Source organism: Solea solea, chromosome 17 (assembly GCF_958295425.1).
Source record: "Solea solea chromosome 17, fSolSol10.1, whole genome shotgun sequence".
In the NCBI taxonomy this organism is placed as follows: Eukaryota; Metazoa; Chordata; class Actinopteri; order Pleuronectiformes; family Soleidae; genus Solea; species Solea solea.
In genome coordinates, this window is record NC_081150.1 from 23,929,332 (window position 1) to 23,943,185 (window position 13,854).

The following is a 13,854-nucleotide window of genomic DNA, read 5'->3' on the forward strand; positions in this document are numbered from 1 at the left end:
TCAGTTCCACAGAGATGTGATCCGACATGCCGAGGTGAGGAGCTGCTGTAGCCTTGTATGCCCCTCTGATGTTGCAGTAAACCTGGTCCAGTATGTTATAGTCTCTGGTTGGAAAGTTTATGAATTTGTAGAACTTGGGGAGAACAGCTTTCAATTCCACATGGTTAAAGTCCCCCGCCACGATCACAGCTGCCTCTGGATTAGCGTTCATCTGGTTGCTAATCAGGCAGTACAGCTCCTCCAGTGCTAATTTAGCATTAGCTCGCGGTGGTATGTAGGCTGCTATGATCATGACAGAGGTGAGTTCTCTAACCAGTTTAAACGGTCTGCACTTCACTGCCAGATATTCCAAATCGGGGGAGCAGAAAGTTCCAATTATGCTCGTGGCTGTACACCACGAGTTGTGAATGTACAGTGCCAAACCTCCGCCTTTGGTATTGCCTGAAGCTGCAGTCCTGTCGGCTCGGAACAGAGAGCGCTCCGCCAGCTCCACCGCTGCATCAGGGATGTTATTATCCAGCCAGGTCTCGGTGAAAATCGCCACACAGCTGTTTGTCTTCCGTGAGACGATTCTCAGTCGAATCTCGTCCAGTTTGTTGGTGAGTGACCTGACGTTCGCGAGGAGGAGACTGGGCAGTGCCGGTCTGTGTGGTTTAGCAAGCAGCCTAGCACGCACTCCGCTCCGCTTACCTCGCTTTTGTTTACGTTGTCTCCTCCGTCTCCTGGGCCATAGAGGGGGGATGATGAGAGCCTCTGTGGTCCGCTGTAGTTCGGGTGGGATAAAATCCGGCTTTGGAGGTGGGTAAAGACTGGAGTTTTTCCCCAAATCCCACAGTTCAGCCCAACTGTACTGGGTTAAGCTTCAAGTCTCCGGATAAAAAGTGTCAACGCCGAGAGCCTCGAGCCGCTGCGTGCACCCGCGCCGCCATGTTGCTCGAACCTATCCCACCACTATCCCACCTCTCTTGCAACATGTGGTTGTTTTCCCCCCAGATGACATTCTTAACCTCAGCTTAACTAACAATTACTTCCATTTCCACTCTTTCTTTCCTTAATGCCCTCTTTGCCAATTTATCTGCCCTCTCATTCCCCCTCACTCCTACATGCGCTGGTACCCACATAAATCCAACCTGATGTCCTCTGTTCATTACTCTAGTAACTGACTGAGCAAATCAGTACCCTGTTGTGTCTGGCCTCTTCCACCCATCTTAGAGCTACCAACACTGCCAGCATCTCCACCGTGTAGACCCCCAACATATTCGATGTTCTCCTACTTAGCCCAATCCTGCTCTCTGGCACAGCCACCCCAAATCCTGTCACTCCTGTTTTAGGTTCCCTAGCCCCATCTGTATATATCAGCACAAAGTCTCCATACTCTCCCATTACATGACGTTCAAACGCACCTACCAAATCTATTTGACCCTTTCCTTGTCTTTTAATTTCAGTTGCCAGTCTATTTTCGGGCCCTCAAGCATCCATAATGGTGTTGCTGGACTACAGACTATTGTGGGGCTTATTCTCACCGCTAAGACTCCCAGTTCATTTGTCAATTCCTTTCCTACTCCCCCTCTGATTTTCCCTCTGACTCTTCCCATTCTCCCAGCACTCCTGCAGTACCACTTTCGTCGGGTGAGAATCATTGTGTCCCTTCAAATTCGCCCAGTATTCCCATCAACTGCTTCCTTCTCAGCCCCAGAGGCACCTCGCCCATCTCTACCTGTAACGCAGGTACTGGTGTTGTCTTAACAGCCCCACTGCAGACTCTCAGCGCCTGTGCCTGAATCACATGCAGCTTCTAAAGCCTTGATCTAGCAGCTGACCCATAGGCAATGCTGCCATAATCAAACACTGATGGTATTAAAGCCACATACACTCTTTTCAGTGCCGAGCAACTAGCTCCCCAACTCCTACCTGTCAAACATCGCAACACTGATCACTTTTTTGCATTTCTCTTCTATTCTACCAATATGCCCTGCCCATGTTAACTGTGAGTCAAACACTACACCCACAAATGTAAATGTTCCAACTCTTTGCAGCTCATTCCCGTACATTTTCAGTTTCATTCCTTCCTCTCTTCGTTTCCTGCTAAAATACACTGTCTAGGTTTTTTTCCACCGAGAACTGGCATCCCCAGTCATAGCCCCACTCCACAACCTCATCAATAGCCCCTTGTACTTTGCCCACAACATATGCCACATCCTTCCTCTTTTCCACAAGGCCCCATCATCCACAAAGAGTGACCTACCTATCTCCTCTGGTACTTTTGAGAACACGTCATTGATCATTACTGTAAAGAGTAAAGGGCTAATCACACTCCCTTGAGGGGTCCCATTCTCTACTTAATCCAGTTGTACACCCTTCCTCTTAAACCCATCTTGCACAGCTTTATTAATAATCCTTCCTTCCACGTCATATCATATGCTTTCTCAATATCAAAAAACACTGCCACTACTGCTTCTTTCCAGGCACTTGGTAATCTTCACTCTTTCCATACCTTGTTGTACAATAGCAGCAACTTTAATAATGCTCTCTCCCCTAGTTGTTTTAGCATTATATTGCATATCTTATCTTTCCCTGGGGAGGTTGGTCTTGATTTATTTATTGCCCTCGTCATTTCTGCCATAGTAAATTGTTCGTCAGTTGCTTCCCCTGTTTCTTCCCTCCTGTCTAGCACACCTGGATACTGATTCATTGTTTTCTCTCTCCTCCTCCTCCTCCTCCCCTCTTCTGATAGATTTTCAATGCCATGTACTCTTGCAAATGACTTTGCCATCATTTCTGTCTTATCCCTGTTAGAAATTGCAGTCTCCTCCCCACACGTCATGACTGGATAATCCCATACCTTTCTATCTCCCCCCCATCTTTATTATCATTCCCCATACTTCTCCTACAGGTGTCGTTCTTCCTATTTTTTCACAAAAATTTTCTCCAGCTTGCCCTCTTGGCCTGGCGTATTGTTCTTGTCACTACTGTCTGTGCCTTCTTATATTGGACTAGCTGTTGCACGGTATGGGTTCTTTTGAGTTGTTTAAATTCCTTTTTTTAACAGCTTGACGACATTCTTCTGTCCACCACGGTACCAGTTTCCTATTATCTTGCTCTTACTCTGGGGGATGGCTCCCTCTGCTGACCTTAAAATTCCTGAGGTTATGTTCTCATTTATCTCCTCTATATCTCCTGAAACATCCACTCTTGTCAGTTCTTCCTCACTCAACTCCTGAAACAGATCCCATTTTGCCTTAGCGTATACCCACTTTGGGATTTGTCCACTCGCACTTACTTCCATTCTCTCTCCTACCGAACATGTCACTGGGTAGTGGTCACTACCTACAGTGGAATCCGCACAGACTTCCCAACTACTAACGCCCTGACTTATTCTTTTATGTTTAGTAAAAACCTGCTATCATTATGAAACAACATTAGTTGTTTGTACTATTTAGCTGAAATATTAATTGCACTAATCAGGTTTAGCAGAGATAACTTGGTATGTTTACCTTTATAAGAAAGGGGAGGGGGCTAATTCAAAAACCTGCCTGGTCACGTGACAAGACCAGCGTCGTGTAACTTGGACACCTGGCGGGACGAGCAGGCATCGGCAGCAGACGGTACCCTAACTTGGAAGCAACTCGACTCCAAGTGGAACGGTTAGTATGATAAGTAACTGTTAGCCTAGTTATCTTTGTGGGAATTTTTAATACTCGAAAGCTTGTGGATAATTTGTTGGCGCAGCTTCTTTTTTTTTTTTGAACGTGTGCATCATGTTAATAGTACTTATTGCTAACACTAGCTAATTTTAACTCAAAGAAGAGTCAGCTGAATGTTAATGTTCGCTTCGTGTCCTCAGTCTGAGGACGGCTCACATACCGGCGAGTGTGCGCGACTGTATCATTTCTATAACCGTGATTTTACGCAATAGAAAAGCGATTCTACCGCTGTCTGGGTAAAGAAGTGTAGCAGGCGCTATGGAGGAGGTTACGTTGCGAACACCGCGAGCTGCTTGCAGCGCGTTGATCCGCTTGACCCGTCCTTGGCCGCTCTTTTTCCCTCTCACTCACTCTCACACACACGCTCGTTAACATGTCAGTTTTCTCTGTAACATCGGCGTCGTTTCGCTTCTAATACCTTATTGTATTTAACAGTGACGTTGTTGAGCTGAGTTGTTGAACTAAACATGTTCTCGTTTTCTATTTTTACAGATCCCTGTGGTGTGAGGAAGCTTTGGAAGTGTAAGTATTGTGAGTTTATCTGTGATAAAAGGGGTCACCTTTTAAAACATTATCGTTTCAAACACGATCAAATAAAAGTCAAACTGCTCAAGTAACCTTTCACTGTCAGTCATGTGATTTTTCTGCACCCTGCACAGAAGCGATCTTTCTCACTCACTTGCACAGTACACATTTAAAGGTAAATCACAGAGTCCAGTGTAACTTTCACACACATGTGTATTCTACATTTAATGCACACAGAAGTAAGGAGCACAGATCACACAACTGGAAGGTGTTCAGGCCAGAAATAGTCTCTAGTAGTGTAACTCATTTAGTGTGTAACTCTTTATTTATCAGGTGTTCATGGAGTTCAGCAGGATCGTGGGCAAGAACCTCAAGCAGGACTTTTATGAGAATATCGATGGGCACAGTCTTCGTCTCCTGGAGTTATTTGGATCCAAGAGAGGGAATGTTGGACAGTTGTTGACACAGATTTCACAACAGACCAATGTAGGCCCATAGACATTTTGTACTTGGCATTGTTTTTCACAGGTTTTGAAAAACATCATATCACAATGATACTCTATTAGTTGTATAATTTAATCCAAACATTGCTTGGTTTGTTTAAGCTTTCTTATAGATCATTATTTGTTTTTCATTTTAGCTATCTAACTTGTGTTACTGTGTTTAATTCCCAAAAGACTACAGAGCCAACTGCGCTCCGGACACAGGTGCTCAGAGGGCTTCCTATCATCCTTGGGGACAACCCCACAAACTTCTTTAAAGCAGGCTTTGTAAGTAAGCTCTTGCTTTCTTATCATTTTTGCCATGACACTCTTATATTGATGAAACTTGTTTTTCAAATGAGAACTCTAATGTAATGATTGTGCTCTTCTGTTACTCTTTATTAAGGAATCTGATGATGATGATGATTCTTTTCGTGACCTTGACATTGGGACACTTGTCATTGAGCGTGAAGGTGCTGTGCACACATCTTCCCAGCATCTCAGTCCAGCCTCGTTGCAAATCATCACTGAGGGAGAAGTTGTGATGGACAACATTCAAAATCTGCCGACAGCAATGTGCATTCTGTTTGGACTCACGTATGCACTCCATCTTAACTACCCCAAGACTATGAAGCTCACATTTCAGTTCATCCAACAGGTATTGCTCTCATTAGACCTAAAGCCAAAGCTACAGCGTTTGAAAAATCAGCTTGAAATGTAAAGAGATGTCAATTCTTCTGTAAGAAGCTGTTGACTCATTTTTTTTGCCGCACCAGTAAAACATTTTCTGACGTGTGGGGAAAACCTTTATATTTTCTGTAAAGCAAGCAGATGAACAGACACACACGTACAACACCAACACGCACAACACACACGTAAACAACACCGACACATACAACAATACGCATAACACGCGTAAACAACACCAACAGTCACAACACAAACACGTACAACACCCACTGTCACGGCCCTTGGCTGTGACGCCCTGCCACAAGTGTTTGTCATGTGTTAAGTAAACAGAAGACGTGTGCCAGCCCTTGCTCCTGATTGGTGGCTCTGGTTCCTGCCTGGTCTTCCTCCACCAATTCACCCGCCTGCCTTGGCCTGCCTGTTCTCCTGCACTGTGATTGGGTCACCTGCTCCAGCTTCACCACCCAATCCTGCCTCAGCTTGTTTACAGTCACACCTGTTAAGAATCAGCAGCAGAGAGTCACTCGTGGGCACTGTGCTTTCATGTGAGCAGTTGGCCCCTTTGTCGCTCTGTTTTGGGAGCAGCTTTTGAGTATTCACTTTGAGATTTGTGAGTTTTGACTGTTGTGAGTACTAGTTTGTTTGTTAGCCACTTTGTCTCGGCCTGTGCGCCAGACTTTGAGTTAAACTATTCCTTTTGGTTTTAAGTGTGTGTGCTCTACATTGACGGCCCTGAGCCTGTATTTTGTTTAGTTGCCAAACCCTGTCCTTGTTACATCGGACTTAGGGGTGCTATTCCCAGTTTGGTGTTTTGGTTTTGATGTGTTTTTGGTATTTTGATTTTGGGAATAGCCGCCTCCTACCTTGGTTTATTGTGATTGATTTATGTTAACTTTACCTTACGTATTAATAAAACAAACTAATTTTTGCTAAACCAAATCCATCTGGTTATTTATGTTATTTCCCCTTCCCTAACGAGTTAGGGTTGTAACACCCACACATAATTGTTGTTTCAATTATTTGAATACGTTTGTCATAACAAGATGTTTGTTTTACCTTTTTTCTGAAAAAATAAAATGCATTGGAGCATTTACAGGTGTTTCTTTTTTCCATCCAAGTTAATTGAAACTATGTTTTATACCATATAAAAAAAATCAAAAGGTAATTAAATTAGAGGAAAATACAGTAATTGTAATAAATGATGAGTAGCAATAATATGCCATTATAGTTTTATTTAATGATTTACAGTGAGTAAACACTATAATAAATATAAGTACTAAACATAAGGTTTTGTGTTAATGAACGATGAGCTGGATTTGAACACTTTTTGATTTCACTTCTGCTGTACTATTGATCACTCCTGTTATGAACGTCACTAAGTCTCGTTTTCTTCACATACATCCTGTCATCTGCCCTTAGATGTGTTTCTTGCGCACAGCTCTTTGCTCATATCTATCTTGATTCTGTGTTCTTTTTTTTTTATATTATAAATTTTTATTTTTGAACAAAGAACCAGGAAAAGAACATCCCCCAAGAACAAAGAGGGAGAGAAAAAAAAAAAAAAAAACAAACAAACAAATATAAGCAACAACAAACAAAAATAAAATGCACAAGTAATCAACTAGTTGGTGAAAACAGGTACATAAATATAACGAACAAATAAACAAAATAGAACAAAACACAGAGGGAGGCGAAAGAGAAAATCCACAATAATAATAGTAAAATCAATAGTATAATAGTGTGCTCACTAAAAATGTAACATGGTAAAAAAAAAAAGAAATTATAAAAAAAAATTGAATCAGATTGATTCAGTTGGGGTCCAGAGAGGAGAGGGTGTTTACATATGTGATGAGAGATTCCCATCTTTCATAAAAATTGGCAGCTGAGCCTCTAAGGGAATATGTTACTCTTTCCAATGAAAAAAAAGACATTAAATCACTTAACCAAGAAGTAGTAGGGGAGCGTTCACGTAATGTAATAGAATACGTCTGCGGGCTATGAGCGAGGCAAAAGCAACAACATCAGAGTTTTTCTCAGTGAGACTAGATGGAGTACGAGGTACCCCAGAGATGGATATCAGTGGGCAGAATGTTCTAACTTGATATTGAGGGCAGTGTTTAATAATTTAAAAAAACATGACCAGTAATGGACTAATTTGGGACAAGAAAAAAACATATGAACATGGTCTGCTGGAGATAAACCACATCTATCACAAATATCATTTGTGCCTGAAAATAGCCTACTAAGTCTGTTTTTTGTGAAATGTATTTTGTGGAGAACCTTAAATTGGACTAAACTAAGACGAGCACAAGAAGATGTAGAATTGACCCTGATCAGTGCCTCTCTCCACCACCCGTCTGTCAAATCAAAGCCAAGCTCCCTTTCCCAACTTTCCTTGACCTTCACAAGGGAGGACATGTTTGAAGATGATATGAGGTCAAATAATACTGAAAAAACGAACCAGACCTCTCTCTCCACAAAGAGAAAGCTGTGTCTGCATTAGAGGGGGTAAATAAATGATTTTTGCAAATAGTGCTTAATGGGATGGGGGTTGAGAGTTTGAAATTTTGCCTGAATTGTTTCCAAATTTTCAAAGAGGAAAGTACAATTGGGTTTTTAATATAACTAGGATAACGAGAAGCCAGAGGAGCACAAACCAGAGCCACCAGAGTGAGGGATGGACAGGAGGCATCTTCCATTATGCACCAGTCTAAATTGGGAGAATTACATCAGGCATGGATTTTTTGAAGATTGGCCTAGTAGAATAATAAGTTAGGAAGTGCGAGGCCCCCATCTGATTTGCTTCTTTGGAGTGTTGTTCGGCGTGCTCTTGGGTTCTTACCAGCCCAAATCAATTTTGAGATAATTTTGTCTAACATATGTATAAATGATTTAGATAAAAAAAATCACGGAAGAATATTCATTTTTATAGAATTGATTCTGCCTATCAAAGAGAGAGGGAGAGAGTATACTTATACAGTGAGGTTAGGGAGTGAGAAATAATTAATACCTAAAAAGCAAAAGCGGTTATGAACTCATCGAAATGGTAGTGCATTTGATGCATTGAAATTTCCCCAAAACAGAAAACAAGTAGTCCCATTCAACCCGATCAAAGGCTTTCTCCGCATCTAAGGATATAACCATTTCAGCAGCTTGGGACGTGTTAGGAGATAGCACAATATTTAAAAGTCTTCTAATGTTAGATGATAGTTGGCGACCTCTTTGATCTAAAGAAATTATATTTGGTAGACAAGGGTCCAAACGACATGCTAATACTTTGGCTAGAAGTTTTAGGTCTGAATTTAATAAACTTATCGGTCTCCAGCTGCTACATTCGTCTAAGTTCTTGTCTTTCTTAGGAATGAGCGAGATTGAAGCCTGATTCAAAGTTGGTGGCAGAGAGCCCTGTTTCAGCGAGTCATTAAACATGTCTAATAACAAAGGAGCAAGTTGGTGGCAGAACTTTTTATAGAAGTCAACCGGAAATCCATCCAGCCCTGGAGCTTTATTATTTTGTATTTATTTAAGACAAGAAGTTAATTCTTCCAACTGTATAGGTTTTTCCAACTCCTCTTTAATACGAGGATCTATGGTAGGTATATCAATGTTATCCAGGAAATGATCCATTGTAGTCGTATTTGCAGGAGGTTCGGACTGATACAGGTTAAAATAATAGGAAGCGAAGGTGGAGTTTATTTCAGCTGGGCTGTGAGTTAGGGAATGAGAGGAGTCATATATTTTTGATATGAAATTTGAGGCTGACTGACGTTTAAGTTGGAGGGCAAGGAGACGGCTGGCTTTGTCACCATATTCAGAGTAAGTCCCTTTGGTTCGTCTTAAAAGGTACTCTGCTTTATTTGTAGAGAGAAGTTCGTAATCAGATTGTAATTTAACCCTTTTAGCATACAATTCTGGACGAGAGGAGCTTGAATATTCACTATCTATGCTGAGGATTTCATCAATAAGCTCTTGTTGTTTTTGTTTACTTTTATTTAGAGAAATAAGAGAATTCTTTTGAGAATGGGTGGAGCAGGCGCCAAGCATCCACGCAGCCCAATTGGCTCATGATAGATGATAATGTCTTCCACATGGCAGAGGGTATAAGTACTTTCGGGTGGGATCTGTCGAGTTTGGGGTCTATTACTAGGTTCAGGTCTCCCCCTAAAATGAGACGATGATTATCCAAGTTGGGAATTTTTGAAAAAAGGGACATCATAAAATGTCCCAATTAGGGGCATAAACATTTACCAATACAATTGAAGTCTGATATAGTGTGCCACTTACAAAAACACAGCGCCTGTGGGGATCAGATATGACCCGATCAGGGGAGAACTGGATACGTTTGCTAATAATAATAGCAGTACCTCTGGATTTACTATTGAAAGCTGAATGGAATATTTGCCCAACCCATGGTTTACGCATTCTGCAATGATCATTTATACGCACATGGGTCTCCTGAAGGAAAGCAATGTCAGTGTTAAGACCCGAACACTTTGGATGGCTTAATTGGGCCCCCAAGTCCGCGAACATTCCAACTCACAAGACGGATACTCGACCCACTCAGTCCTCTCTGGGAGATACTTGGACTAACCATTAATCACTTGTAAATGATTATTGAAGATATTAATAAGAATGGTAGGATATAAATGAGCATCCTGGTTAAGAACCAGATAAGCATCACGGTAGCATCCAGATGAAGTGAGCCTTAAGAAAGAAACTCAAAAAACCTCCCAGCAACTAAAGAAAAAGCACACATTCTTACAAAAACACATTGGCCAGTGCTTAGACTGTAAACCATCCAACAAGTTACTTCCTAAGCTCGTCATAACGGAACAAGACGAGTTGAAGGACAGGAGTTTACACAACCGGTTTACCATGCAGTAGATTCTATCTCCTGATGAACCAAAATATACACCACATAAAAGTTTGTAACACCTATTTACACAAGCAATCTGGGGTAACACTGAAAGGCGGGAAAAAGGAAGGACCAGTAATTGTGCCAGACTAAACATGTAATCCTCCAGCTAAAATGTGCAGGCAAAGATAGGAGAAAATCCCTTTTTTAAATTATAAAGTGAATCAAAAAATAAATAAACAAATAAATGAAAATAAGAAAATACTCTAAAATAAATACTTTCAGGCCATAAATTGGTGACTTCAAGCCCTATGCAAAGTAAAGACAGTGGTGGATTTCAATATCCACATGTCAGGGAATTAAGTGTGTTTTCCTTGATGAGACGCGACGTTTTATATATAAACAAAACACAAAAGCCACAGGCGGAATAAAGCAAAACAGCTGGCCATTAAACACTGTCCACATTTAGCTGGAGATGAGATTAAGTAAGATGTGGTACTGCACATAGTCTGTGGTCCATTTCAACAGTGTGGTCGCGCCTTACCTCAGGAAGTCCAGTGAAAAAAAAAATAAATAAAAAAGTATCGCTAATTCACATGTATCGGCGATCGTTCCGCTCGTTCCCTCTTGCGTTCCTCGTAAAACAGCTCTGCTTGCTCCGGGGAATCAAAGATGTGGGTCACACCATTGAAAGTGATGCTCAGCCGGGCGGGATAGATCATGCCGAATCGTATCCCTTTCTTAAAAAGCAAGGATTTCACCTGGTTGAAAGCAGCTCGCCTCTTCGCCACTGCAGCACTGAAGTCCTTGTAAAACTTGATGTTATGACCCCGATAAGTCATGTTGCCGTGTTCCTTTGCCCAAAGCAACACTCTCTCTTTGTCGATGTAACGGTGAAAGCGCACTATCACAGGACGGGATCCTTGACGAGGTTTAGGTCTGAGACTACGATGGGCATAGTCCAGTTCAGGTGTGGAGTTCGATGGTGCGTCTGCAGCCACTTCCTTAAATAAATCTGCCATGAATTGTCTTGGGTTGTTACCTTCAATGTCTTCAGGAAGCCCAATCACTCGTAGACTTTGACGCTTTGAACGAGACACCAAGTCTTCCACGGCAGCCTGGAGAGCACCGTTCTCTTCCGTTATCGAGGTTAGCTTGGAGCGTAGCTCCACTACGTCTTGCTCCAGGCTAGTGATATTATCCGAGTGGGTTGAGAGGGCCGTTCCCATCTCTGAAATCGTAGAAGTGTGTTTAGCCACGGTGGTGGCAATAGACTCAAGAGCTGAATTCATCTGGGCGAGGGCCGCGTTCAAAGAGGCGGTGAGCTCCGCAGTTGTGCTTTTCCTAGATTTCTCCAGTTCGATGATGAGCGTTTCCAAAGTGAGAGTGGAAGGCCCTGTCGCCATGTTGCTGGCTTCCCGACCAGAGAACGGGAGAGTCTGCTGTTGTGCTTGACTTTTCCAAGTTTGTTTACTCATTCTTATGCAGATTTGACGCTGTGATGGAAATTATGTACTTCATGTAATACATGAAGATAAAAATGTTCAATGCAACCGTTTGATGTGACCTGTGACCAGTGACCCTTTGTATTGTTTTAGGAACTGTTTGATGTGACTTGTGAATAGAGACAATGGGTCTGCACCTCATGGCAGGGGGATAACAGACCATTGAGACAGATAAATATCATGTGTTTCCTCCAAGACAGGGAGTCTTCACTTTGTAACAGGCCTGTGTGATGCTTTGTGAATGCTGCTCTTGTACAAGATTAAACCCTTGTTTGGATTTTGAGCTGACTCCAGATCTAAATTATTTTAACAAAACTTTGGCGCCCAACGTGGGGCCCCAATATCTGTCGCTCTCTTCACATCAGCGGACCTGAAGACCTTGCAAGGCGGAGGTAAGAAAAAATAAATCCTCCTAAAAGTCCTCCACCACAGGGCTCTTAAAGCTCTGTTTGGTCAGGGAGGCCAGGTCCCGTAAAGAGTGGGACAGTGACGGGGCCAACCAAGGAGGGGAGACAGATCAGCCAGACAAACATTGAGTCAGGGACTCAAATCATCAAAAGGGTAAGAAACAACCATTTCTAAATAAATAAATTTAAGCTAATAAGTAACAACAGTAAATTGAATATGCGGTGCCAGATTTCGAAAGAAACTGTAAGTCATGGTATTCTTCTACCGAAGTGGAAATTGAGCATAGAAATTCGGTAGGAAAAAAACGGTATAGAAAATGGATCGATCCTAGCTCATTGAGAAAACAAAAAGACGTCAGGGACCCATAGAAAAGAGTCAGGGACTCATAAATAAGTAAAGCATGTCAGGGACTTGGGAGAGCAGGACTCTCTTAGATTTAGGGCAGGGACCTAAAAATAAACTGTCTTTGGAAGGACAAGGTTTAAACTAATCCCTCAGGGCTGAGAAAACAAGAAGACGTCAGGGTCCGGGACCCATAGAAAAGAGTCAGGGACTCATAAGAAAAAGAAATGGAAAGACCGGTAAAATAAATAAAAAAAATAAAAAAAAGGAACATTAAAATAAAAGTATGAATAAAATTGAAGGTAAACATTTTAAAAAAAAAATCAGAATGGGGAAAATTGTAATAGTTGTTATAAATGTTGTTGTGAACCTGACGAGGTTCAATATGAAGGTGATGCAAAACGAATGGGCCAGAAGGCATTAGATAATGTAAAGTATATAAAAAGATGGGAAAAGAGGTATGGGTTTAGAGGAAAATTACAAGTAGAAGTGTGCATGAGTTTCAAATCCTTTACTGTAAAACACAGAAACACAAGCACATAAACACGATCACATCGCGACATGCAGGCTGGCTGGGGGGTCCTTAAATTGATTAATTAATTCAACTAACCAGTCCCGTTTCCTGCCAACTAACACTAAGCAGATCACGAGCTTGTGCTCACACACTTAGCTAACACATTGGTAACATTTGGAACACTCACACGAATCATATCTCAGTAGGTTATGCTTATGATATTGTGATCCGCGATTAACTCCTGTCAGGTGACACACGTTTTCATCGGACTTCTACTTACTTACAAAATGCTGAAGATAAAACACACTCACATCACAGTCACATTACTACACACTCTGTATGCTCATGTCATCACTTTACATTCAACATATTCCCAAACTTTTAGCTCACCTGTAAAACACAGAAACACAAGCACATCAGCATGATCACATCACGACATGCAGGCTTGCTGGTGGGTCCTCAAATTGATAAGCACTACGTTGCACTTCACTTAAAGGACCCCTCAGCTGCCTTAGAGTGCCTGTGAGAGTTTCACTCATTATATCCACTTTTTAACCTACTGCAAATATTAGCTCGTCTTGTGTTCGCTTATATTGCCCACATTATTATGAGTCCCACAGAAGAATGTAAGAAACTGGTAGAAAAGATATAGGTAAAGTCAAAGGGGAAGTAAGAAGAGGCAGAAGAAAGAAGGGTACACACAGGCAAAGGCATGGTTATACGAGGCAGAAGCAGAAAGAAAGGGTGAAAAAGTGAGACAACGTAAAGAAGAAATTGAGAGCAGAGGATGAAAAGAAGAGAAAATGTTTTAAAAAGGGTGTTAAAATTA